This window comes from Nicotiana attenuata, unplaced genomic scaffold, assembly GCF_001879085.1.
Source record: "Nicotiana attenuata strain UT unplaced genomic scaffold, NIATTr2, whole genome shotgun sequence".
Classification (NCBI taxonomy): Eukaryota; Viridiplantae; Streptophyta; class Magnoliopsida; order Solanales; family Solanaceae; genus Nicotiana; species Nicotiana attenuata.
This window is the reverse complement of record NW_017671438.1, coordinates 147,743-172,734: the sequence shown is the minus strand read 5'-3', so window position 1 is coordinate 172,734 and position 24,992 is coordinate 147,743.

The following is a 24,992-nucleotide window of genomic DNA, read 5'->3' as shown; positions in this document are numbered from 1 at the left end:
GATTCAAGAATGGATGGTAGTCTTCATTGATTTTAAGACTTCTTTCTAAATCCAAACAAATTCAAGAATGGATTTTAGTCTTCATTTAATATAAGACTTCTTTCTAAATCCAAACAGATTCAAGGATGGATTGTAGTCTTCATTGATTATAAGTCTTCTTTCTAAATCCAAACAGATTCAAGAACGGGAAATTTCATTCCAACAAAGAACGGACATTAATCCTGAAACAAAACAATTCCAACGAGATTTATTAGCACCATAGAAACGTGAAATTTTGCTATTATAGAGGAATACGTTGCAACTTTTTCCAAGAATATTATACGGATTTTTCCTACCCAGGTATGTTAAGGCTATCATTTCTTTCTTTTTGCCATGATCCAAATAATACAAATGAAACGAGCAAAATACGCAACTTTCATAAATGACTCTATTCATAGAAATACTAGCGGCATCTATATTCTTGATTCCCCATGTGAATTATTATTATATCTTCAGTCCGTGGGTCTCAGAAAAATGCATATTTGATAAAGTTTATCCGAAAGGTGTATTGATTTTTATGGCATTCTGAGAAAATCTTATTAACGTATTTTTTATGCATTTCATGCATTTATACATGTACATTGACCCATGACCAGATGGCATTATATACGCGTATATATATATATATATATATATATATATATATATATATATATATATATATATATATATATGTATATGTATATGTATATGTATATATATGTATATGGGATATGGAAAAGGTTATGGCGTTATATACGCACCACCACCTGATCAGCTGGTATACGTTGATGATGTTGCCCACAGTGGCCGAGACGATATGATGGTATGCCCTCGGTGGCTTGATGATATTATGTACACCATACCTATGCATGACACGACATTTATAAGCACGTGCATGACATTATAAATATTTAAGAATTTACAAAGTTATTCAGATTTACAGATGGATTTCTTTATTCCANTATGGCGTTATATACGCACCACCACCTGATCAGCTGGTATACGTTGATGATGTTGCCCACAGTGGCCGAGATGATATGATGGGATGCCCTCAGAGGCTTGATGATATTATGAAACATGTACCTATGCACGACATGACATTCATACGCATATGAATGACACTATAATTATTCCACGATTTACAGAGTTATCCAGACTTACAGGTTGAGTCATTTACTCTATATTTCTTTCCAAGCCTGTTATATACTTATTTATGTGCCTTACATACTCGGTACATTATTCGTACTGACGTCCCTTTTGCCTGGGGATTTTGTGTTTCATGCCAGCAGGTCTTGATAGACAGGTCGAGAATCCTCCAAGTAGGCTATCAGCTCAGCAGAAGGTGTTGGTGCGCTCCATTTGCTCGGGAGTTTCTTCTTTGGTCGGTATGATTAGTACATGTATCGATTAGTATGGCGGGACCCTGTCTCAACCTTTGTGATATTATGTATTCTTAGAGGCTTGTAGACAGATGTCGTATATACGGATACTTGTATGGCCTTGTCGGCCTATGTTTCGAGTATATAAAGAATCATGCCGGCCTTATAGGCACATTCTCCCTATGTATAAGTATGTATTCCCTCATGATTTACTCCGATTCATTTACCTATGATAGAATGATATGAAAGATACGTTATGTACTCGGTTGAGTAAGGTACCGGGTGCCCGTCGCGGCCCATCTGTTTGGGTCGTGACAAAAGTGGTATCAGAGCAGTTCTGTCCTAGGGAGTTTACAAGCCGTGTCTAGTAGAGTCTTGTTTATGGGTGTGTCGTGCACCACACTTATAAGCAGGAGGCTACAGGGCATTTAGGACTATCACTCTTTCTTCTTACTCTAGATCGTGTGGTAGAGCTCAGTTGTAAGAATTCAAATTCCTAACTTCTATTTTATTCGTAATATGACGATACCTTCATACCTTCATCCACAAAGGCGGTTGGTAAAAGACATGGCTATGGAAGAGTTGATTCAGAGGAACTCGACTTTGCATCATGCTTATGATAAGTAAATGTGATGTCTTCAGCAGATCATGTGCGTACTGAAGTTGTGTAAGCTTCTTGATAAGGATCCCTAAGGCAAGAATGTCTATCCACTCTTACGGTAAAAAAAAGAATTAGGAGGGAAACACAAGTTTTAGAAAGTAAAATGAGCAAGATGAAGAAGGGTACGAGGCACCCAGTTAATGAAGATTATTAGTATTACAGTTCCGGCAGAAAAATATAAGCATTGTGAGTTACCCTCAACAGTAACAGAGGTATATATAATTGGCCACACCCATCTCAGTTATACCCTATTGGGGGCTAACAGGTGTAGACTAAGAAGAGGACGTATATCAGGATCCGGCTGGGGTTAGAGTAACCCAATATGTTGGATGGATTGTTAGCGTTAGCGGACATTTTCGAAGGATACTAAAAATGTGGTAATAATTCTCCTTGTGAGACACCCAGATGGTGCACTTTAAATTAGTACATCTGGATATGAGTACTACAAACATAGGCACTGAAAGCCTATAATGGATAAACATTACCTTAGTATGGCTCCCGTCCCTAGTAGAGAGAGAATGTTAGGCAACCCAAAGAGCCCGGGGATGGGGCAAGGGGAGCTAAAATGCAAAAGAATGTCTTGTCGAAGTTTTCAGAATAAAGTGGTTGACATAAATGTTAGCAAGAAATAAGAAGAGAATTAATGGAGCATTATGAGTAACACGTGATACATGGATGACAACGGTAGTGTTGATACCCAATTTTTCCCTATGTATATCTTAATATGAAAATTACCTTCCAAATAGCATATGTATGCATAAATAATCATATCCGAGTATTTCCTTATTTTTCCCTAATTCTAAAGGATTTTTAAATCAATTTATTCCCCTATATTATCCATAAAAAATCCAATAACTGCTTCTAAAATTATTACTTTGGTAATTCCTTTGTTGAAAGTTTATATTTATGCTAAGTTATAGCTAAGGTAATTGTTGCATATTTTTACAAAATTATTTAGTATTTTTAAGGCTAAAATTGTATAATTGTAATATTAGCCCCTTTTTAGATTTAATTGTGTTTTATATTCATAAAATTAGGTCTAGTATTTTTAAATAATTAATCATGTACTATAAATTATTTTAGTACCATTAATTTATTTCCAGAAATTGTTTTATTATTTTTTATAAATCAAATAGGAACAATTGGCTATTTAAATGTTAGCCCCATATTATTTCGATTACAGCCTAAATTGGACCCCGATTTGAATCCCAATCCCTTGGACCAATTCCTACTCATACCCGACCCCAACCCAATTAAACTGACCCATACCCGGATCCCCACTTACCCGTTTTAATCCCAGCCGTTGGTCATTCAGATCAACGGCCCATAACCTTCCTTACCTAAATTAATTCTAAACTACCCCCTAAACCCTACCATTTCCCACCATACGCCGCCTCTGAATTCCCCCCCTCTCTCCAATCCTCTCTACAACAGCATCGAACCCTAGCCACCATCACTTTAATCTACCCTAATCCATGGCTCCCCAAGATCATCTAAGACCTGTATCAGCCTCCCATGGCTTCTATGTGCTTGTTGATGTGGTCTCATGCCTAGATTTTGAAGAGGCTTAGTCCAGTCTTTGTTCGATGAGTTCTCCAATCGTCTCTGACCCTTCTCCGGCCAGCCATGGCCACTCGAGTCAGACCTTTGACTCTCCTATTTAGATCGATGGTTTTCAAGGCCTTTCTCGTCACTTGGGGTTCTTCTGAAACCCTAATCTCTAAGAACTCTTCGACTCCTTTCAGGTTCACTTTAGATCCACGCTTGCTATGGGTTTTTAAATGCCTTCTCGAGGTTTCTTTAATTTTGCTTTCAAAAAAAGACTCTTCATCTTTTTTCGATTAAGGTTTTCTTTCAAGTCCTTCTTTCCAAAATCTTTTTCTGAGTTTAGCTTGATAAAACCCTGATTTCTTTTGGGGTTTCTGAGACTATTTGTTAGTGTTTGTTTGATTTACTTGTTTATTGTCTCCAGACTCGATTGGTGTTGAAAAACCTAATTTCTTTGGGTTCATTCGAGTTTCTGAGACTATTTTGCTAAATATCTGTCTGATTTACTTGATTATCATCTTTAGACTCGATTGATGTCGAAAACCCTAATTTCTTTTGGGTCTATTCGAGTTTCTAAACTGCTTGTTCAACTTATTTATTTATCATCTTTTAAGCTTGAATATTGTTAAAGAAAAACCTATGTCCTTTGAGTTGTAACTGCTCGACTTGATTTGAAGTTCCTTTGTTTCAGCATCTCTTTTTTTTATGTGGTTCCTTTGATTCTGGGTTCCTGCTATCTTTGAAACTCGACTACGCTTTTTAGAAGGGTTTTCTCACTTGACCCTTTGCATGCTCCTGACACTCTATTTTTTTCACTACTGATTCAATGAGACCTGACCTACTTGACTATCATGCTTTGAATACTTGCTATCTACTGACTTTATACTACTATTGTATGCTGTTTCTTTTTGCCAATAGTTTGGCCTAGCATGTCTATTGTTTGTATATTCTATTTATATGTTGAGGTCCCTTCTTTGATTGATGCTCAATTTTAGGGGCTGATTTCAAAAACTTCTCCTTTGTGAAATCTAAATTTCACTCGGCTGTTAAAGTAATTGATCTCTTTCCTTATTATTGCCTTGTTGAATCTGTTTCCCAAAATAAGTATTTCAGTACTGGGACTCTATTGTGTACTTAATGTTTTACTACTTCTTTTTATGGTAATAACCAGTCTGCCTACAAACTGATTTTCTTTCCTTCTTTTAAGCCTGTTAGCCCCGTTAAACAAGTGATTCCTCAATTAAAGGGGAATCACTTGGTTGATTGATTCTGATTGCTGATTGCTTCCATAATTGCATTGAACTTTATTTACTGCCTTATTTCTCACATGTTTTCAAAACTATAAATACCTACCTTCTCTTCTTTCAAACACACGAGACAAGGCATAAAACACTTGAGTTCAGACACACACTCCACTAAAATCTCTCTCTTTCTCTGTTGCTACTTGTATTGCGGCCATACCTAGCCGGCTGAAAGCCAAGGCTAGGCTGTGGGAAGCTTGCTTATTTTTCTCTGCATTTGCATCTTTACTGGTATGTCCTAGTTAATCTTCTAAATCAATAACAACATGTTTCTTTACTGTTTCTTTCATCCTTGTTTGTCTCCTGTTTGTATTTAGCTAATTTCCATTATTAAGCATGTTGTAGCCTGACTTTTCTATTCTGAATTCATGCTTCTGTCAATTACTTATCATGGCTTGTGAATCCTAATATCCCCATCCCCAATGTGTTTGGTATCTTTGGTTGGTTTGGGGCGTGACAGCATTGAACATTGTTGTGCATGACCCAAACCCGATCCCCCTGGGATCATAACCTCCATGTATTCTCTAATGGTTGTGTGTTCTGATTGGTTCATAGGCATGCCAGCACCTCCTATTGCTGTGTATGCCCAAACTGATCCCTGCCTAAGTACATAGGCTCCTTGCAATGGATTCCCAACCCCTGATCCCTTTGTATAAAGTTATTAACTGTGTATTTTACTAATTACTGTCTCTCTATCACCCTTTACCCCTATCTTTTATCCCCTCAGTTTTAAAAACTCTATTCCTACACTTCCACTATTTTCTTAGACTTAAGTTCTACCCCTCTTGTGTGAACCTTGCCTTAGGACCCATGAGCTCCCTCTGAACTTGGACACATAAGGGCTGGCCCTTCCACACTACACTTATCTCTATTTAGTTCTTCGAACCTGGGTGTAAGCACTGCCCGGGGTCCTTTTGAAACCCTTAGGGAACTCTGACACGCCCAGGTCCGAGAAAGGCTTTGAAACATGGCATCTTAAGGCTGTTTATTCCATAGCTCAGGGAGGAACCAAGAATCAGGCTTCCTATGGTTATATTTTATATATATTTTGATGTATTTCAGTATTTCTGGTTTGTAATAATTTGTAATAAACTGCGGGGATGGCTAATGAAAAAGGGTTGGGTAATTATGCATGCTCAAGGGTAGAAAACATGCCTATAGGACTGTTTTTTCTTTTAATTATGCATGTTCAATTTGCGTTTAGGAGCCATGTCTATAGGATCCTGCATGTTCAACTGAGTATTTAGAAATCATGTCTATAGGACTTATTTTAAATTCTGCATATTTCAACTTCACATCTAGATATTATGCCTATAGGGTTTAACATCATTCATTTAGATATCATACCTATAGGGGTTAAAATCATTCATTTAGACATCCTGTCTATAAAGGTTTAAGAATCAGCAATTAGATACTATGTCTATAAGGGTTTAAAATCAGTAATCCTAGATATCATGTTCATAGGAATAAAAAATTAGCAGTAGTGGATACCATTATCTGCAGAAACTGAAACTAGTCTAATTTAAAATCCGTCTACTCTGAACCAGTTCTTTTTTAGTAACTTAATCTCTTCTTATCAACACGATTTAGCAAGCATGCCTATATGAGCTTAAACCATTTGTTTTATGTTTGTTACCACTTTGCCACATTCACAATTAGCAATAGATATCATGTTCCTTAGAGCTCCCCTAAACACTTAGGCAAGCATTAGGTAATAACAATAAAACTGAATTCGCCTCTGTTAATTAGTAATTGCTACAACCATCAGGCATGCCTAATTCGTGTTTCCTAACTGAGTCATGTAATAGACCAGGCCTGCCTCAACAACAACAATCTCCTTTCCTCAAGTATTCTCTAGAGTCAGACCTTACTTGTTTGAGTCATGCTATTTGATTACTTTGTTTGAGGAGGTATATATGAGCCTTCAGTGTTTATGTGCTTCCCCTTTAATGTGCAGTCTTATATGTTTTGTATGTCGCCTTAGATTTTTCACCTTTGAAACTCCAAGTCAGCCTAATATCCCTCCCTTTAGGAATAGTAGTCCTAAGTGCCTCCGGGACTGATAGGAATGGGGCGGGTAATAGCATGCAATAATGGTCGAGATCAATCCGCGCTTTAGTACCTTAAACGGGGTAGGAAAGGGTAGATATGGATATGATGACCGGTGCACTAATACCACGTGTAGCCCCTCTTTTGAGGAGTGATTACCGGGTATTGCATTGATGTGATCCATATTATAAATAAACCTAGGACCCCCCATCCTTTCTTTCCTTTTCTTTAAAGCATTATAACTCCTTGTTTTAAAATCAGCCTCTTAATAATTGCTCTTTCAAACTTTGTTTACTTTCAAGCCGTTGTGTATTAAAATCCCCTCTTATTTGAGCCTTACCTGTTTATATGTTAATTGCACAAAATTCACAAAGAACTATCTGGCCAGGAACCACACTAGTGGATCCTGAGGGGTGCCCAACACCTTCCCCTTAGGATAATTTCAAGCCCTTACCTTATCTCTGGTTATCAAGCAAAACTTAGAAATAAACCTTGAAGGTGTCCTAATTCACCATAAATCATTAGGTGGCTACTCTTCAAAAATACAAAACCCAATTCCCAAAAGGAATGAGTTGTCCTATACCCAAAGTATCATTAACCCGATTCTCCCGACGCGAGGAGGGAAAAAAGGGGCGCGACAAGTAGATAAAAAAAATGAGAGTATTACAGAGTCTATAGTCAAGTGAAGGGAAATACGAGAGGTGACAGGCCTTGAGAAAACAAAAGAGTATAGGCCATGAAGTCATATCCTCATTTCAAGAAATAAGCTCGTGATTCCAATACAACTACCAAAAGGAAAAGTTAGACCCCAGAGTAATAGAACTAGTATGGATTGGTGAAAAAGATAAACTAAACATGAATTAGGGACTGATTGATTGATAATGGTCGACATCATGAGAATTTCATATTATGTTCCGACGATAATAGAATGAACAATGGAAGAAGATTCATGCGAAATTCAGAGAACGGTCATTCAGGAAGACGCTTCCCTAAAGCAAGCGATGCAAGCAAAGTTAAGCTTAAGGGACTGTATGTGCCAGTTACACTAAGTGTCACCCTCATGAGTAAGGAATTTCGTCATCCTCGGTGCAGAAGGATTACCACAAGGCGAGTAAGGATTGTGAGCACGTGATTTTTGCCTCGCATGATTTACTCCTACAGAATTCCTAAAATTAGGATTTTTCTTTTTATTATTTAATTTTTAGGAATTAATTGCATAATTTTCGTGTTTGTTTGCATTTTTTGTGTGCATATTAAATTTATATAATTCATAAAAAATACAAAAATAGTGCATTTGCATTTAGGACCCAATTTTATATTTTTAGGATAATTAGTTATTTAACATTACAAAAATGAAAGAAAATAACAAAAAATAGCTCTTTTTGCATTTTTACTTTCTAAATTTGAATTTATCATGGTTTTCCTTCAAATTAGGACTTAATTAATTTTTTGAGAAGCAATTAGTTATTAAGTTAATGGTGGATTAAATCAGATTTTTACCTTGTTATTTGTAATTAACAAATTTTGAAAAATAAAAAAACAAAAAGGAAAAGAAAAAAACTGAAAAGAAAAGAGGGCTCATTAACAATATCCAATTTTTGGACCAAAGCCCAATTGAAACCCCAAATACCCGGCCAATCCATCGAAATACCCGGCCTAAACCGTCCATACCCGGTCCAGCATTCCCCTCAACCGAAACGATCCCGTTTTGGGCATGATCAATCATGACCGTTGGATCTCACTAATCCAATGGTCCGGAACTCGGGAGTTAATAATATATATATGTTCGAACAGCCCCCCTACCCCATCCAATCGTCTCCTTCACCACCCCTCTCCTAAGAACCCTAATGACTGCCGCCTCTAAGTCCTCAACCCAAACCATGGCGGCACCGCCTCTGATCAATCCCAAAAATACACCCCTAGATCCTCTCCACCACCTCATCCCAAATCTCCAACCATTTTTCCTCAAATCCCACTGGAGTGCCTCGAATTTTAGAAACCCTAGCGCCGTCCTCATTCCCTCCGGTGGCGGCGCCACCTCCAATTGACCCTAAAATAACACCACATAGTCACCACAACCCCCTCTTCCATAATTTAAGGTCAATAACTCTCGAATCACCTTCAAGCTCTTCGAATATTGAATCCAGGTTTGACTTCTAAAGTTCGAAATCGTTTCGTTAAGCCTGTTCACATGCATGACCTTGGGGTTCGTTTTCTCTTCGAGCTTTGAAGTCCGGACTTGGCGAAACCAATATTGCTCTTTGGTTCATAACAAAGAACAAGGGATCAATATTAGTTCGGTCATGTCCCTGGTCTCCACTGGTTTTCAATTCATCACGGTAAGCTTTTCTTCACATTTCCTGTTATTTTTCATTGTCTTACCACCCGGTCCCACTCTCTTTCTTCTGCCCCTCTCCAATTAGTTTTCTTCTAATGAATTTAGGAAAAAGTTCAAGCTCTGAATTTAGGTTTTCTTTGTCTTTCATTAGTTATTTGATATTCATGATGTGTCGTGCTAGTTTTCTCCTTTGATTGTGTGTTTTGCTCATTTGCCATGTTTGTTTTTATTTTAAGTCATTTTAAGTTTCAGATTTTTAGTTCTCTTGATTAATTTTAAATCTCTTTTTTCCTTTGTTCTGGTTTCACTTCGAATCTGTAACCATTTTTGGGGTTTGAATTTTGTTTGGGCTTCAATGGACTGGATTTGATNACCCATAACCCATCTGAGACTTGAAGTAAAAACAAGGAAGCTAAGGGGTAAAATGGGTAGACCACTTAGAGAATCTCTCAAATAACAGCTTATGAAGCTTCCAAGAAGCTGCAAAATAGGCTAACTTGGCTAGCAAGTCAAAAAATCAGGGGCTAAGTAGCAAAAAGGAAAATTAGGAGAGGTCTCAAATGCAAAACCTAGCATATATTGGATGCCCTAGTAACTTGCCTATAAAGGCATAGTTACTTGAGATTCAATTCAGATTTTAGAAAGCTAAGAAACTCAGTAAAAGAAAACGGCTAGAATTGAAGTAAAAATCACCGTTTCATTGAAACTCTTTGGTGAGTTTCTTAATTTCTTATTCGCTTGAAAAGATTTTCTGGTTCATATAGTTCAAAAATGGATTGAAATTGGGTTTGGAGGTCTGGTTTTGAAGTCTGTTCTGGTATTTGCTCGAGTGAGGCTGCCTTCTATTATTTTTGCATTCGATTTGGTTGAGTTGTGTTGCTGCTGGTGTTGACTGCTGTTTTACTCTGCTGGTCCTCATTTTTCTTTCCTTGTTTCAATCTCCAGGTATTCACTTCACCTCCTAATGTATGAGAATGGGTGAACTTGAAGTTGGCTTATTCAAGTTGGGATTTGTAGTTGAGCAGTGATTTAAACAATGAATTTGTACCTTTCAAGCTAGTTAATCTGTGTATTTGATTTGGTTGCAATATGTATAAATAGTGTGCTTTCATTTTCGTTGTTTAATTCCTCATGATGCTTTTAAGGTTTTGAGTAGTATGTTAGTATGGATATTCTATTTTAAAAGGGACATGGACATTATTTGGACATCAGATCTTTTGTGTTCCGCCTCTATGAGTATTGAGGGGTCAAAGTGATTCTCATAAATGTTGTATTATTGTCTGCTTGTTAATTCTCTCGTGGAATATGGTAGTCAAAAAGAATGATGGGCTAAAAGCAGCATGAAGCATATTCGTTAGTTTTTCTTTACTTTAGTCATGGCTAATAACAACTCTGTTTCCTCATAGTTTGCATAGTTTGAAGCATATTGGTTGTATTTTGCATAGTTTTGAGTTTGAAGGTAAAAAAAATAAGTTTGCTTGCTGTTAGTTGATAAGTTAGATTGTTAATTGATTGCAAACCAAATCATTGTTGAAATGTCATATAATTGCCCATCAAGGAATAAAAAATGATCCCAAAGTTCAATGGCACATGTATTGGTCTCTATGTTTGGCTTTCTGAATTTGCGTCCAAATATTTGTCACTTCAGACGCTCATTTGTGCATTGTGGAGACTCGTCGTTGAGTCTGTCACCCAGAACCAGCAAGTTTGTGAGTTTGGGCTCACTCTTGGGCCCAGGCGTGACAGTCCTTTTCTAAAGTCACTTCCTTCTTGTTGGGCCACTAGTTCGCTTGTGTTGGGGTCGGACCCCTTTGCTTAAAATAATTAACTCTTTCTCATGTGAGCTTCTAGGTAGTTTGGGTGAAACTTTTAAATGCATTTAGTGTTCAGCAAATTAAGCCTATTAGTTAGATTAGAGGTGGGCCGTATTAGATAATACAAAATAGTTACGGCCCTCCAAATTTTAGTTTGAATATCCTTTTAAAAAACGGAATTGAGGTGTGCCGTGCCAAATAAAATCTCAAATGCGTGGCCCTCACTTAATTATTTTAAAATCTTTAGAATTCGAGGCGTGCCATTTAGCAAATTTCCATGGCCCTCGCAAAGTTAAACACGCGTAGTTGCTTTAGGCGCGTTATTTTAATAATATTACCTTCCTATAGTTGGTTGTGCATTTCATGTGACCCAACTCTAAATCTCACAACGTTGAATAAAATGTGTTTCGGATTGCGGGTGCATTTCATGTGACGCGATCCAAAGACATGTTTTAAACGATGTTAAATCTTCTTTAAAATTAATTAAAAGCGGTTAATAGTTTAAAATCACATCATAGGTTAAAACATGTGTTAAAATGAGATAATAGGCCAATTATAATAGTTTAAGCGACCGTGCTAGAACCACGGAATCCGGGGGTGCCTAACACCTTCCCTCGGGTTAACAGAATTCCTTATTCAAAATTTCTGGTTCGCAGACTTCAAAAGGAAAGTCAAATTTTCCTCGATTTGGGATTTTAAAATAAACCGGTGACTTGGGACACCAGAAAATAAACCATCCCAAGTGGCGACTTTGAATAAAAATGAATAAATAATCCAATTTCGAATAATGTCACTTAAAGTGCAAAAACTCCCTTTTACTACCTTCGGGTGTGTAAAAAGGAGGTGTGACAGCTCTGGCGACTCTGCTGGGGATCCAAACCCAGAACTTCGGTTCAGGGTTTAAGAATTCGAGCTTAGAATAGTTGTTATGATTGGCTTTATCTGTTATCTGATTTTCCTACATGTTTGAGCCTAATGTGCTAAATGCTTTTACCGTTTTGATATTTTGTGAATTGTATATAAACTGCTACGAAACCCTTTCTCTCTCTGAGTTTTCTAAATTATGGAGAAGGGTGCACTTCGTGTGACTTCTCTTCTGTCTAGAGTCTTATCCCATTTTAGAACGAGGTTCGGACAAGTTGCTAAGCCGGTGAAGCTTCTGTATTCCCGGTACGCTGCCTCCCCCGGCTCGAGTTATCCGCTCGGGTAAGCCAGGTCTAGAACAATAAACTCAGGTTTTAAACCTAGTATAAGAAAGCCTCATGCCGGATCCTTAGTAGGAACATTTGTTTGCATTACGTGCATTTGACTTAGGAGACTCAACACAAGGGTTGGGTCTGTCTAGTACAGGTGTACCTGAAATGAAAGACTATCTTGATGCATTCTACTTGCTACTTGTGCATTTATTTGCTTCGAATTTGCATGTTGACCGACTTGTGGATAATAGAAGAAATTGGGAAAAGAAAATAGCAGTGTGAGGGTTCAGAGAGGTAGTTACCAATTTTGAAAATCAGTGTCCAAAATATACCGAAACTCTGCCACAATTTTGAAAATAAAAGGAGAAAGAAAGTTTTGTCTTTTAAATTAGTTGGTTTTCATTTTTCTGTCAAGTCTTACTGAACTACACCAGTTTAATTTTCACCGGATGTGGGATACGTAGGCAACCCCCATCGGGTCCAACTTCCCTTTTTGCAAAAGTAGCCCAAAAATAACAAAATTTTAATTTTTGTCACAAATAAGTCGGGTGATGCCATTCTTGTTTAAAATAAGCCGAATGTCCTCAAAAGGGCGTCGAAAGGCTGTTTTTGCAAGAACAACCACCTTGGGTCATTTTTAACGGTTAGCGGGCACAGCCTTAAAATCTTCTTCCCCGAACTGCTAAAAGGCCGTATCTGCAAAGCCGTGTTTTTGTTTTTGAAATGAAAATTTTGAAAAAATGGTGTTTTTCTTTTAGGTCAAAATGAGTTATTAAATCACCTTAATAAATGTGCAGGATGAGTACAAACGAAATTGAACCCTTCACAGTCCTTAATGAGATCCCCTTGAAGCTCCACATGTGGTGGGATGATCTAGGAAAAGGCAGTAGAGAAACAGTGGTAAAAGTTTTGGGAGGCCTCGTCGGACTATTGAACGTCAAGCCAAGGTTGGACATAATTGAAGCTTTAATACCTTTTTGGGACCCGACTCGCAATGTGTTCCGTTTCTCTGACTTTGAGCTCACACCTACATTGGAGGAAGTTGCGGGTTATGCGGGCCTTAATGGAAATCTTAGAAGTCAATATCCATTGTCACCAAGACCGATATCTCCCCACAGATTTCTAGATTTGCTGAGTATTAGTCGAGATATTCAGAACGGACATTTATCTGAAGGGTATTGCATGCTCCAATTCTTGTATCATCGATATGGTAACCCCCGAGGTTTTGAAGAGCCAAACACTGGTCTAACCCATGTTGGAAATAAAGTCAAATGGGAGGCAAGGCGGGGTTTAGCTTTTATCGTAGCCTTCTTGGGTGTTGTGGTTTATCCGCGAAAAGATGGTAATATAGAGATAGGTCTCGTGGGAATGATCGATGTTGCAATCAAGAAATCCAACAACACTGTGGTTCCTCTGATCTTATCTGAAATCTACCGAGCCTTGACTATCTGTCGGGAAGGGGGAAAGTTCTTCCAAGGCTGCAATCTGTTACTACAATTATGGATGCAAGAACATCTCTGCCATCGGGTGGGGTATATGAATTATGGTTTGACCGGTTTGAGCTGCATTGAAGAATTTGAAAGCCGAGTGGCAGGTATTAAATTCCCCGAGGATACTGAAGCTTGGCTTGCACATTTAAGATCCTTGACTGCCGATAAAATTGAGTGGGCATTCGGATGGCTTCCTGTCACCGAAGCAGTGTACACGTCAGTTGAAGTGTGTTATATCCTCTTGATGGGCATCCAGAGCATCCAGCCTTATGCTCCTTACAGGGTTTTGCGCCAATTAGGAAGATTTCAAACCGTCCCCAATGATGAAGATTTGAGCAAGCATGTCATTAAATTGGGCCCAAAAGCCGCATTTCCAGAAGGGAAAATTCGCCAAGTGTGGAATGAAAGTAGATTTCTTGAACCTAAGACCATGGTGCGAGATCTAGCTAGAGGTGAAGTGGACCCTAAGTACATTGTCTGGTTCGGCAAAAGATTGCAGATTCCCAAAAGGCCCGTAAAGAGACCCCATGTCCAACAGTTCACCGATGGGGCACAAGTGCAATGGGACTGGTCGACCAAAGAAAACGAGTACAAGGACAAAATAAGCCAGTTGGAAAGGCAAGTCATGAAGCTTCAGTTTCAAAATGGTGTTCAAGCCGCCGCAGATGAGGGAGAAGAGAAAAAACTAACTCAGGAAAATGAGGCTTTCAAAGCTCAGATCCAGAAGATGAAAATAGTTGCCAGAAACCCGGAAAGAAGCCGGGCTGATGAAAGACTTATAAGCGGTCTAAAAAAGAAAGTCCTCGAGTGTCAAGAAGACCTGGAAAAGTCTAAAGCCAGTCTAGGGAAAATCCGGGCACAATGGACAAAGAAGGCAGAAGAACGGGCACGGTTTGTGCAACAAATGAAGAGGAACTATGAAGGGACCATCACTAGCCTAAGAAGAAAGGTAACCACTCTCGAGAATGAGGCAGCCAAGCAGGCTACAGATTTCAAAGCTGATAGGGAGCACTGTTATGATCTAATGGCTCATATGGACAGTTGCAAAAGCAACACCTTCATGACTCCAAAGTGTTAAGGGCCCGGAATCAGCAGATAGGGCGGTTGCTTCAGGAAAAAGGCAGAATTAGAGAGAGGATCAGAACCATCGTTGACTACATTACTATGAAGTGCCAAGCGTGCGAGGACATGACTCGTACCACATTTTTCGCTGCAGTGATGACTTTCGTCCACCAAGTTATGAGTGATTTGGAGCGACTGCAAGGGGGTCTCACATCTAGGCCCGCGGCGAGACCGAATGATGTCCCGCGGGCACCAGGAGCATTAATGTATTCTTGATTTTTACTTGAGTCTGTATCTTTCTTTTCTGTTGGAGTCTGTTAGTTTATTTTCGATTCTGTATTTTTCTTTCTGTCAGAGTCTGTTAGTCAGTTCATGAGTCTGTATTGTCATCTTGTTGTTGGAGTCTGTTGCTTTCCTTTTTGAGTCTTTTAGTTTTGAATCGATGTAATCCAGAGTATTTCCCTTTTATGAGAAAAGTTAAAAATCCCAAAATATTTTGTTATTTATTTTTACATTTTATCGCCCCGAAGCTACGCTTGGTTTGATTCATGCGGGGCCATGATACGTAGGGAATCTACATAGGATTCGATCATAACTCAAAAGAGTAAAAAAAAAAGAGAGAAAAAATAACCAAAAGGGAAAAATGATAAAAAGAAAAAAAAGAGATGAAAAAAAAAAGAGAGTGGAAATCGAAAGAAGAAAAATGGGAAAGAATAAGAAAAGTCGGGATGAAGCATGCAACCGTTGCAAAACATGTAGAAACCCATTTAACTGTATAGGTGCATCACACCCCAACGTGCGATTACCTATCTGTTATTTGTTTCAAACTAACCGTTTGCTGCTGTTATTACCCAGTACAGGTTTTTTATAGAACGGTGGTTGGTTTTTGTGGTAACCTGGCTTCGCACCCATACTTTACTAGATCAAAGGGGAGCATCGGAATGTCTTCAGAAATGACTCTACCAACAATTCCCATCACAGATGATAGCCGATAGAAGAGAGCCGCCAAGCGCAATTCCTGCGTCTTCGGGTTATGGAAATGTGGGACGCGCTGGCAAATGGAAGAGAGCCGCCAAGCGCAATTCCGGGATTCCCCGAACTTTTTCCTAGATCAGGGGGTACCTCCAATGTTCCAATCAGTCACCCAAATACCCCACTAGGACATCCAACTATCTCAGCTCATTTCGTGGGAACACCTTCTGAGGTTCGCCCCTAGGTGTTCATGTCCGGTGCAGCTTCAAATATCTTCACCGCCCTCCCATGCTCAGCCACGGCACAGCCTACACTGCCTAGGCCCAGTTTTGACCCTTCAGCTTTCACCTTCAAAACACCCACCTTCCAAATGGAACCTCCTCAGTTTACCACTTATACTTATCCTCAGCCACCCCAATTTGAGTTCACTGCGGGGCAAGAAAAGACTACCAAAACTCCCGAGCAAGAAGAAATTGCGAGGAAGATGAGGAGTATGGAGCAGAGCCTCAAGAACATACAAGGTTTGAGTGGGCAGAAAAGTGTGTCCTGTGCTGACTTATGCATGTTCCCTCATGTGCACTTACTATTGGGATTCAAAACCCCAAAATTTGAGAAGTACGATGGGCACGGTGACCCTATTGCTCATCTCAAGAAATATTGCAATTAGCTGCGAGGAGCCGGAGGAAAGGAAGAACTACTCATGGCTTATTTCGAAGAAAGTCTGGTTGGTATCGCCTCTGAGTGGTACATGGACCAAGATATATCCCGCTGGCACATCTGGGATGATCTTGCTAGAGATTTCATCAGGTAGTTCTAGTACAACATTGATATTGCTCCAGATAGGAACTCATTGACAAACTTGAAAAAGAAATCCTCGGAAAGCTTCCGGGAGTACGCAGTTAAATGGCGTGAGCAGGCATCTAGGGTAAAGCCTCCGATGGATGAGGTCGAAATGGTCACAGTTTTCCTCCAAGCTCAGGAAGCCGGCTACTTCCAAAATATGATGTCCGCTATGGGTAAACCGTTCGCTGAAGCCATTAAGATTGGAGAAATGGTTGAAAATGGGTTGAAAACGAGTCGAATTCTAAGCCAATCCGCTATCAGAGATTCCTCCCAAGCCATTCAGGGTGGGCCTGGTGGAATAGAGAAGGGCAAGAAAAAGGAAGAAAAATCCATGGCAGCGTCGGGTGCAAGAAAACACCGTACTCCCAGATCCCTTCTCCCAGAAAGGACCCCGCAGCACTATTACCTCCACCAAGACATGGCCTATGCTCCTCATCCATACACGGTCATGAATGCTCAGCCTTATGTCCGGCCACAGCAACAAGCCAACCGGAACCAAGTTCCATTTCCTAGAAACCAGCCTCCTTACCAAAACCACTACAACCCCAGTCCTCCACAAAACAATTTTTCCCCTCGTGAACCACCTAGAAGGCCAAATTTTATACCAATCGGCGAATCCTACTCCAGTCTGTTTCCAAAGCTTGTCCAAATGGGTATGCTACAACGGTTCCTCAAACTAGGCAAAACCCAACATCACCCTCTTATTGAGCTGGTGCCCGATGTGCCTATCACTCAGGGGCGGAAGGGCACGTCACGGATGATTGCTGGACTCTGAAGAGAGCAGTGGAGATCTTGATAGAACAAAGGAAGATAGTGCTAAGAGATGAAGATATCCCCAATGTGACTAATAACCCACTGCCAGCCCACAATAACGGGCCGGTAATCGGAATGATTTGTGAGGATAAGGAATTTGACCCGGCGTTGAAGGCCATCATTGCCATTGCTAACGCAGAAAAGAAACCAAAATCCGCCCTGAAGCAAGACAAAGGGGAGAAAAGAACAAAACCACCCATCCAAAATCAGAGAACAAAATTGAAGTGGGAACTGGGGCAACGCCTCCTAAAGATGTTGTTCTCTATGTCCCTCGGAGCCTTTAAGAAAAGTAGATGACTTTGAGTTCTCCCAGGAGATTCGAACTGAACAAGGCAGCCCAAATGCATGTGCCCAAGGGAGCTTATGTGATGCGGGGGCCAATTAATCCACCAAGGCTGAGTGAGCCCGTGGTTATTGTCCGCGCACCACAGAAGCCCATGACAGATCCTACCGCGGTGCCTTGGAACTATAACAAATCAGTGGTGACTTATAAGGGCAAAGAAGTCTCAGGAGAAGTTTAAGAAAATTACCCTGTTGAAAAGTACTCCAATTTGGAAGAGGTGAACAACGCCACTAGAAAGCGCTTCCCATCTAAAAAGCCCGTGAGTGCCAAAGGGGCAGAGGCTTTCTTTCAAAAGATGAAAATGGCGGATTATGAAGTGATCGACCAGCTTCGAAAATTTCCCGAACAAGTCTCTTTGTTATCTCTGTTGATGAACTCCCCCGAACACCAGAAGGTATTGATCAAGACCCTTAACGAAGCATATGTACCTGTGGAGACTTCTGTGGAGCAATTAGAGAGAATGGCGGAAAGATTTTTCGCAATCAACCAGATCTCCTTCAGCAAAAATGACTTGCCCCCAGAAGGGGCCGCACATAACAAAGCCCTACACCTAATAGTCAAATGCGAAGGGTACTACGTGAAAAGGGTTATGGTGGACGGAGGTTCTAGGGTAGACATCTGGCCACTCTCAACTTTACAGCGCATGGAAATCAGGACCGAAAGAATCCGACCTAGCAATGTCTGCGTACGAGCTTTCGATGGCATCAAAAGGGACACAATTGGAGAGATCGATCTAATTCTGACCATCGGCCCAGTAGACTTTGAAGTAACCTTCCAGGTTCTAGACATGGACACATCCTACAACTTTCTTTTGGGGAAGCCACGGATCCATGCAGCGGCGGTTGTACCCTCTACTCTTCATCAGATGGTAAAGCTCGAGCATGAGGATCAAGAGATCGTGGTCCACAGGGAGGAAGAGCAATCAATTTATCGGGACCCATCGGTCCCATGTATTGAAGCAAGAGAGGGGAGTGAGCACATAGTTTATCAGGCCTTTGAAGTTGTGGTTGCAAACCAGTACGAAGAAGGAAACCCTTGCCCCCAACCCTTCCTTTCCAATGCATCAATCATGGTGGCCAAAGAAATGATCCGACATGGCTTCAAACCGGGGAAGGGACTTGGGAAATCCTTGCAAGGAATAGTTGAACCCATTACCCTGCCTGCCACTGAAAAGTTCTTCGGGGTAGGCTTCCGACCCACTCCAGCTGATATAAAATGGGCAGACGACAGAAAGAATGATGGATGGGTTTTGCCTCAACCGCTACCACATCTGTACAGAACATTTGTCAAGCCGAAATACAATGAAGAAGAGGAGGATGAGGCTTTTACAACCGAAGAAATTGAAGAGATCTGTGGGGCAATGAGGAAGATACTATATGAAACCCACATGGTCCAGCCAGGGGAGGGCTCAAGCACCACTGAGGTGCTGTATATGGGACCTACGCCAAGCTGCAGAATTGGAAGGCTACGCCATTCCCGATCAGGCGGGAGTCCCGGTAGACCTGTCCTGCCATTTTTTCTGCATCGCGAGTTATTCCAGGGTGTAACTCGGATGTTTTCTTTAGTTTCTTGTCTTTTAATTTCCAAATGTAAACCCTGTTATCTTCAAATTCCAAGAAATGAAATCAATATTTCATCGTTCATCTTTCTTTATTCTTTCTGATTTTGCTATTTTTCTTTTTTATTTCTTCTTTCAGTTCTAATAATGCGGCTTTAAATAACATGACATGCTTGCGGACTTCATGCCCAGATCCAAACATGCTGTCTAATTGTGTAATAATGAACCAAGAACCGGAATACGATGAAGAAGAGGCTTTTAGGGAAATAAATCGAGAATTGGAACAATTTGAGAATAAACCTAAGCCAAACTTAAATGATACCGAGCCGGTTAACTTGGGTAGTTCTGAAGAAATAAGGGAAACAAAGATAATCATTCACACGGACAGGAAAACCCGGGACACATTAATCCAACTCCTGTTTGAGTTCAAGGATGTGTTTGCTTGGTCATATGACGACATGCCAGGGCTAAGTGTTGATTTGGTGGTTCATAAGTTGCCGAGTTACCCCGATTGCCCCCCGGTCCAGCAAAAGCAAAGAAAGTTCAAAACTGATATCAGTGACAAGATCAAAGAAGAGGTCACGAAACAGTTGAAAGCATGGGTGATCCGAGTGGATAGGTACACCACATGGCTAGCTAATGTAGTCCCAGTGCCAAAGAAATATGGGAAGACCCGGGTGTGTGTGTATTACAGTGATTTAAACAAGGCAAGTCCCAAAGATAACTTCCCTTTGCCCAACATCCACATCCTTGTTGATAACTGCGCCACGCATGAGATACAGTCCTTCGTGGACTGTTACGTAGGATATCACCAGGTGTTGATGGATGAAGAAGATGCTGAAAAGACAGCTTTTACCATACCTTGGGGTACATACTGTTACAGAGTCATGCCATTTGGTTTGAAGAACGCCGGGGCAACCTACATGAGGGCCATGACTGCCATCTTTAACGATATGATGCACCAAGAGATAGAGGTGTATGTGGACGATGTAATCATCAAATCCAGAACCCAGGATGACCACGTGCGGGACTTGAGAAAATTCTTTGAGTGGCTGCGCAAATATGATTTGAAGCTAAACCTAGCCAAATGTGCATTCGGGGTACCGTCCGGCAAACTCTTAGATTCATCGTCAGCATCGAGTTAGACCCAACAAAGATAAAGTCGATTCGGGATTTTCCCCCTCTGAAAACCAAGAAGGATGTTATGAGTTTGTTGGGTAGATTGAACTACATCAGCCGGTTCATTGCCCAGTTGACATCCACATGTGAACCCATATTCAAATTGCTGAATAAAGACGCATCAGTCAAGTGGACAGATGAATGTCAAGAAGCTTTTGATAAAATCAAGGAATATCTGTCAAATCCACCAGTCTTGGTCCCACATGAGCCAGGGAGGCCTTTGTTATTGTACCTGACAGTCTTGGAATATTCTTTCGGCTGCGTCCTCGGGTAACACGATGTGACCGGAAAGAGAGAGCAGGCCATTTACTACTTGAGCAAGAAATTTACCAGTTATGAAGCCAAGTATACATTGTTGGAAAGAACTTGCTGCGCCTTGACTTGGGTCGCTCAGAAGCTGAGACATTATTTGCAAGCCTACACCACTTACCTCATAACCAGGTTGGATCCATTAAAATACATATTCCAGAAGCCAATGCCCACTGGGAGGCTAGCAAAGTGGCAGATCCTACTTACGGAATTCGACATAGTATATGTCACCCGCACGGCAATGAAAGCCCAAGCGTTGGCAGATCATTTGGCTGAAAACCCAGTTGATGATGAATACCAACCTTTGAACACTTACTTCCCGGATGAAGAGGTAAACTCAGTTAAGGCAATATCCGAAGACACCAATGCTTGGAAAATGTTCTTCGATGGAGCGGTAAACGCAAAAGGTGTTGGAATTGGGGCAATCTTGATCTCGCCCACTGGACAGCATTATCCGGCCACAGCCAGGCTTCGGTTTTTCTGTACAAACAACACTGCTGAGTATGAAGCTTGTATTATGGGTATGAACATGGCAATCGACCAAGATGTTGAAGAGTTGCTAATCATGGGAGACTCATATCTGATTATCCGGCAAGCCCAAGGAGAATGGGAAACCCGAGATGTTAAGCTTATCCCTTATAAGCAGCATGTGGAAGACCTCAGCAAGCGATTCAAATCAATAGAGTTCAGGTACATCCCTCGCTGTCACAACGAATTGGCCGATGCACTTGCTACTTTGGCCTCAGTGCTGCCATATCCAGGCAATTCCCACATAGATCCCTTGGAAATCCAAATCAGGGAGAGGCACGGCTACTGTAATACGGTTAAGGTAGAACCGAATGTGCAACCATGGTACCATGACATCAAAAGGTTTCTAAAAATGCAAGAATACCCCGAGCAAGCCAGTGGGGACCAAAAGAGAACCATTAGACGACACGCGAGTGGTTTCTTTTTGAGTGGTGATGTCTTGTATAAAAGAACTCCGAACCTCAACTTGTTAAGATGTGTTGACGCAGAAGAGGCTGGAAGGATCATGCATGAAGTGCACGCGGGAGTATGTGAACCCCACATGAACGGGTATGTTTTAGCAAATAAAATCCTTCGAGCGGGCTATTACTGGATAACCATGGAAAAGGACTGCTTCAGCTTTGTCCGGAAGTGCCATCAGTGTCAGGTGCACGGTGATTTGATTCATGCACCTCCCATAGAACTACATCCCATGTCAGCGCCTTGGCCATTTGTTGCTTGGGGCATAGACGTCATAGGGCCGATCGAGCCAAAAGCCTCAAATAGGCACAGATTCATACTGGTTGCCATTGACTACTTCACGAAGTGGGTTGAAGCCATCACTCTCAAATCGGCCACCAAGAAAGCTGTGGTAGATTTTGTGCACTCCAATCTTATCTGCCATTTTGGCATTCCTGCAACTATTATCACAGATAATGCTACAAACTTGAATAGTCATTTGATATGCGAACAATTCAAAATAACGTATAGGAACTCTAGTCCCTATCGGCCCAAAGCCAATGATGCCGTTGAAGTAGCAAACAAGAACATCAAGAAGATTTTGAGAAAGATGATTCAGAGCTCCAGGCAATGGCATGAAAAGTTGCCTTTCGCATTACTGGGGTATCGCACTACAGTGCGCACGTCGGTAGGAGAAACCCCATACCTTTTGGTCTATGGCACTGAGGTCGTGATACCCGCAGAGGTGGAAATCCCTTCCCTCCAGATCATTGTTGAAGCTGAAATCGAAGACAGTGAGTGGGTTAAGACTCATCTGGAACAGCTGACCTTAATTGACGAAAATGGATTGCTGCGGTCTGCCACGGGCAGTTGTACCAACAAAGAATGGCCCGTGCTTATAACAAGAAAGTGCGGCCCAAGAATTTTGAAGTGGGACAACTTGTGTTAAGGCGCATTCTTCCTCGTCACCAGGAAGCAAAAGGAAAATTTGCTCCTAATTGGAAGGGCCCATACATCATCCGAAAGATATTGCCGAGAGGAGCATTGTATCTGGGCGATATCGAAGGAAATGATCCCGAAGAGCTGTGAATGCGGATGCAGTAAAAAGGTATTATGTTTAGGCTTTCTGCAGCAATGACTTTGTTCAATTGGGACGACGAAGGCTTTCATTCTTGCTATCCAAACACTAACAATCTTTGCAATCCCTTTGAGCCGGTTACTCTTCCTTGATTGCCCTCTTTGGAACCCGAAAGTACTATTGACAAATATATATATATATATATATATATATATATGAAAAAATGAAAAAAAAATGAAAAAAATGAAATGATGAAAAAACAACAAAAAACAACAAAAGCAAAAATATTTCCCTGAACTACGTCTGACCTGATTCCGAAAGGAAACGTAGGCAGCCTCTCTCTAGGGTTCAGTCACACCAAAACAAAAATCCCAATTCCCCCCAAAAGTGAAACTGGGGCAGATGATATAATGGCTCTGCAAGGAGCCCACCAGAACGGTTCCAAAGTTGTAATTCCATCCAGATTCTTTTTACCCAAACCTTGTCCAAGTCCTTCTGATCAATTGGCAAATGCGTCGGAATCAGAAAACACCGTTGTTGGAATCTAATACAATCAAACTGAGAGAAATAAAATGAGAGAGTCGTATCGGTGAAAACCTACAGGCACCATAAGGCGGCGGTTAGCAGAGAAATTGAAAATGAGAGAGCCTGTTTAGTGAAAACTTGTAAAGAGCATTATCGGGCGACGGTGAGAAGAGAAATGAGAGAGGTCGATTGGCAAAAACCCGCAAAGGGCACTGTCGGTCGAAAAGAAGACACCTCCCACCACTGAAAGAGTCCTGGCAAGATTCCCTGGTTTTGAAACATGGGTCACAATGAGTTTATGAGAAGTTGGGAAAGTTTGTGCGGGTCGGGCATCCAGTCCAAGAAGCATGTCATGTCTATTTGAAGCCTGCATGCACCCCAGATAAGTCCTTCCTTCCTTCCCGAAAGGGACACTTCTCTTTAAATTCATTTTCTTGCCTTTTGTTTACTTTTCCTTGAATCCCTTTCGGTCTAACTCTGTTTCCGAAACTAATACAAAGAAAAGGTGGCAAGATTGGCTTTACAGGGCTCTGCCTAACAAAAGCTAAAGAAAAGTACCCAGCCTCAGCGGGTGCATCAAGTCGATCCCGACTGGCCATGATGGCTGATGCTCTGAAATCAAAGTTATTGAAAAGGAAAAGAAAGTCAAAGGCAAAAGTCCTAAAGGCAGAATAAAGTGAAAGGGTCGAAGCCCCACGCGGGCGAGTCGTCATGAAATCTTAAAAGTTGAGTCCCTCGGTTTGAAAGAGAAATCAATCTTCAGGAAACCAGCAAGCAGCAGAGGTCCTCAACAGAGGTTCAGGCCGAGATCGAGTGATCGAGACAATCAAGGCCACAAAACCAACCACCGTTTCAAACTAACAATTGTCCTTTGTTTGAAAAATTGAAACAGGTGCAATTCAAGCAACCGTGGACGAAGCAGGTGCTACCAAAAGGGAAAAGAAATACGCAAGTGCTAGAAATAGCTTTGCAGCAAGGAATCAACCCAAAAGGGAAGTTTCCTCCAAATTCTTTCCTGCATTTTTATAAAAAAAAGAAGAAAGAAGAAATGAAAATTGAAAAAAAGGGAGAAATAAGAAGAAAATTCAAAAAAAAAAATGATGATAGTTTAGAATCCCCACTATCAATCTTTTATGCTTTTCCAACATTAGGGCTCCAATCCCTGAATTGAGTTTTTAGACATAGGGCATCCATTCCCTAGTCGCCTTTTACCAACATTAGGGCTCCAATCCCTGAGTTGAGTTTTTTAGACATAGGGCCTCCATTCCCTAGTCGCCTATTTACCAACATCAGGGCTCGAATCCCTGAGTTGAGTTTTTAGACATAGGGCCTCCATTCCCTAGTCGCCTTTTGCCAACATTAGGGCTCCAATCCCTGAGTTGAGCCTTTTTAGACATAGGGCCTCCATTCCCTAGTCGCCTTTTGCCAACATTAGGGCTCCAATCCCTGAGTTGAGCCTTTTTAGACATAGGGCCTCCATTCCCTAGTCGCCTTTTGCCAACATTAGGGCTCCAATCCCTGAGTTGTGCCTTTTTAGACATAGGGCC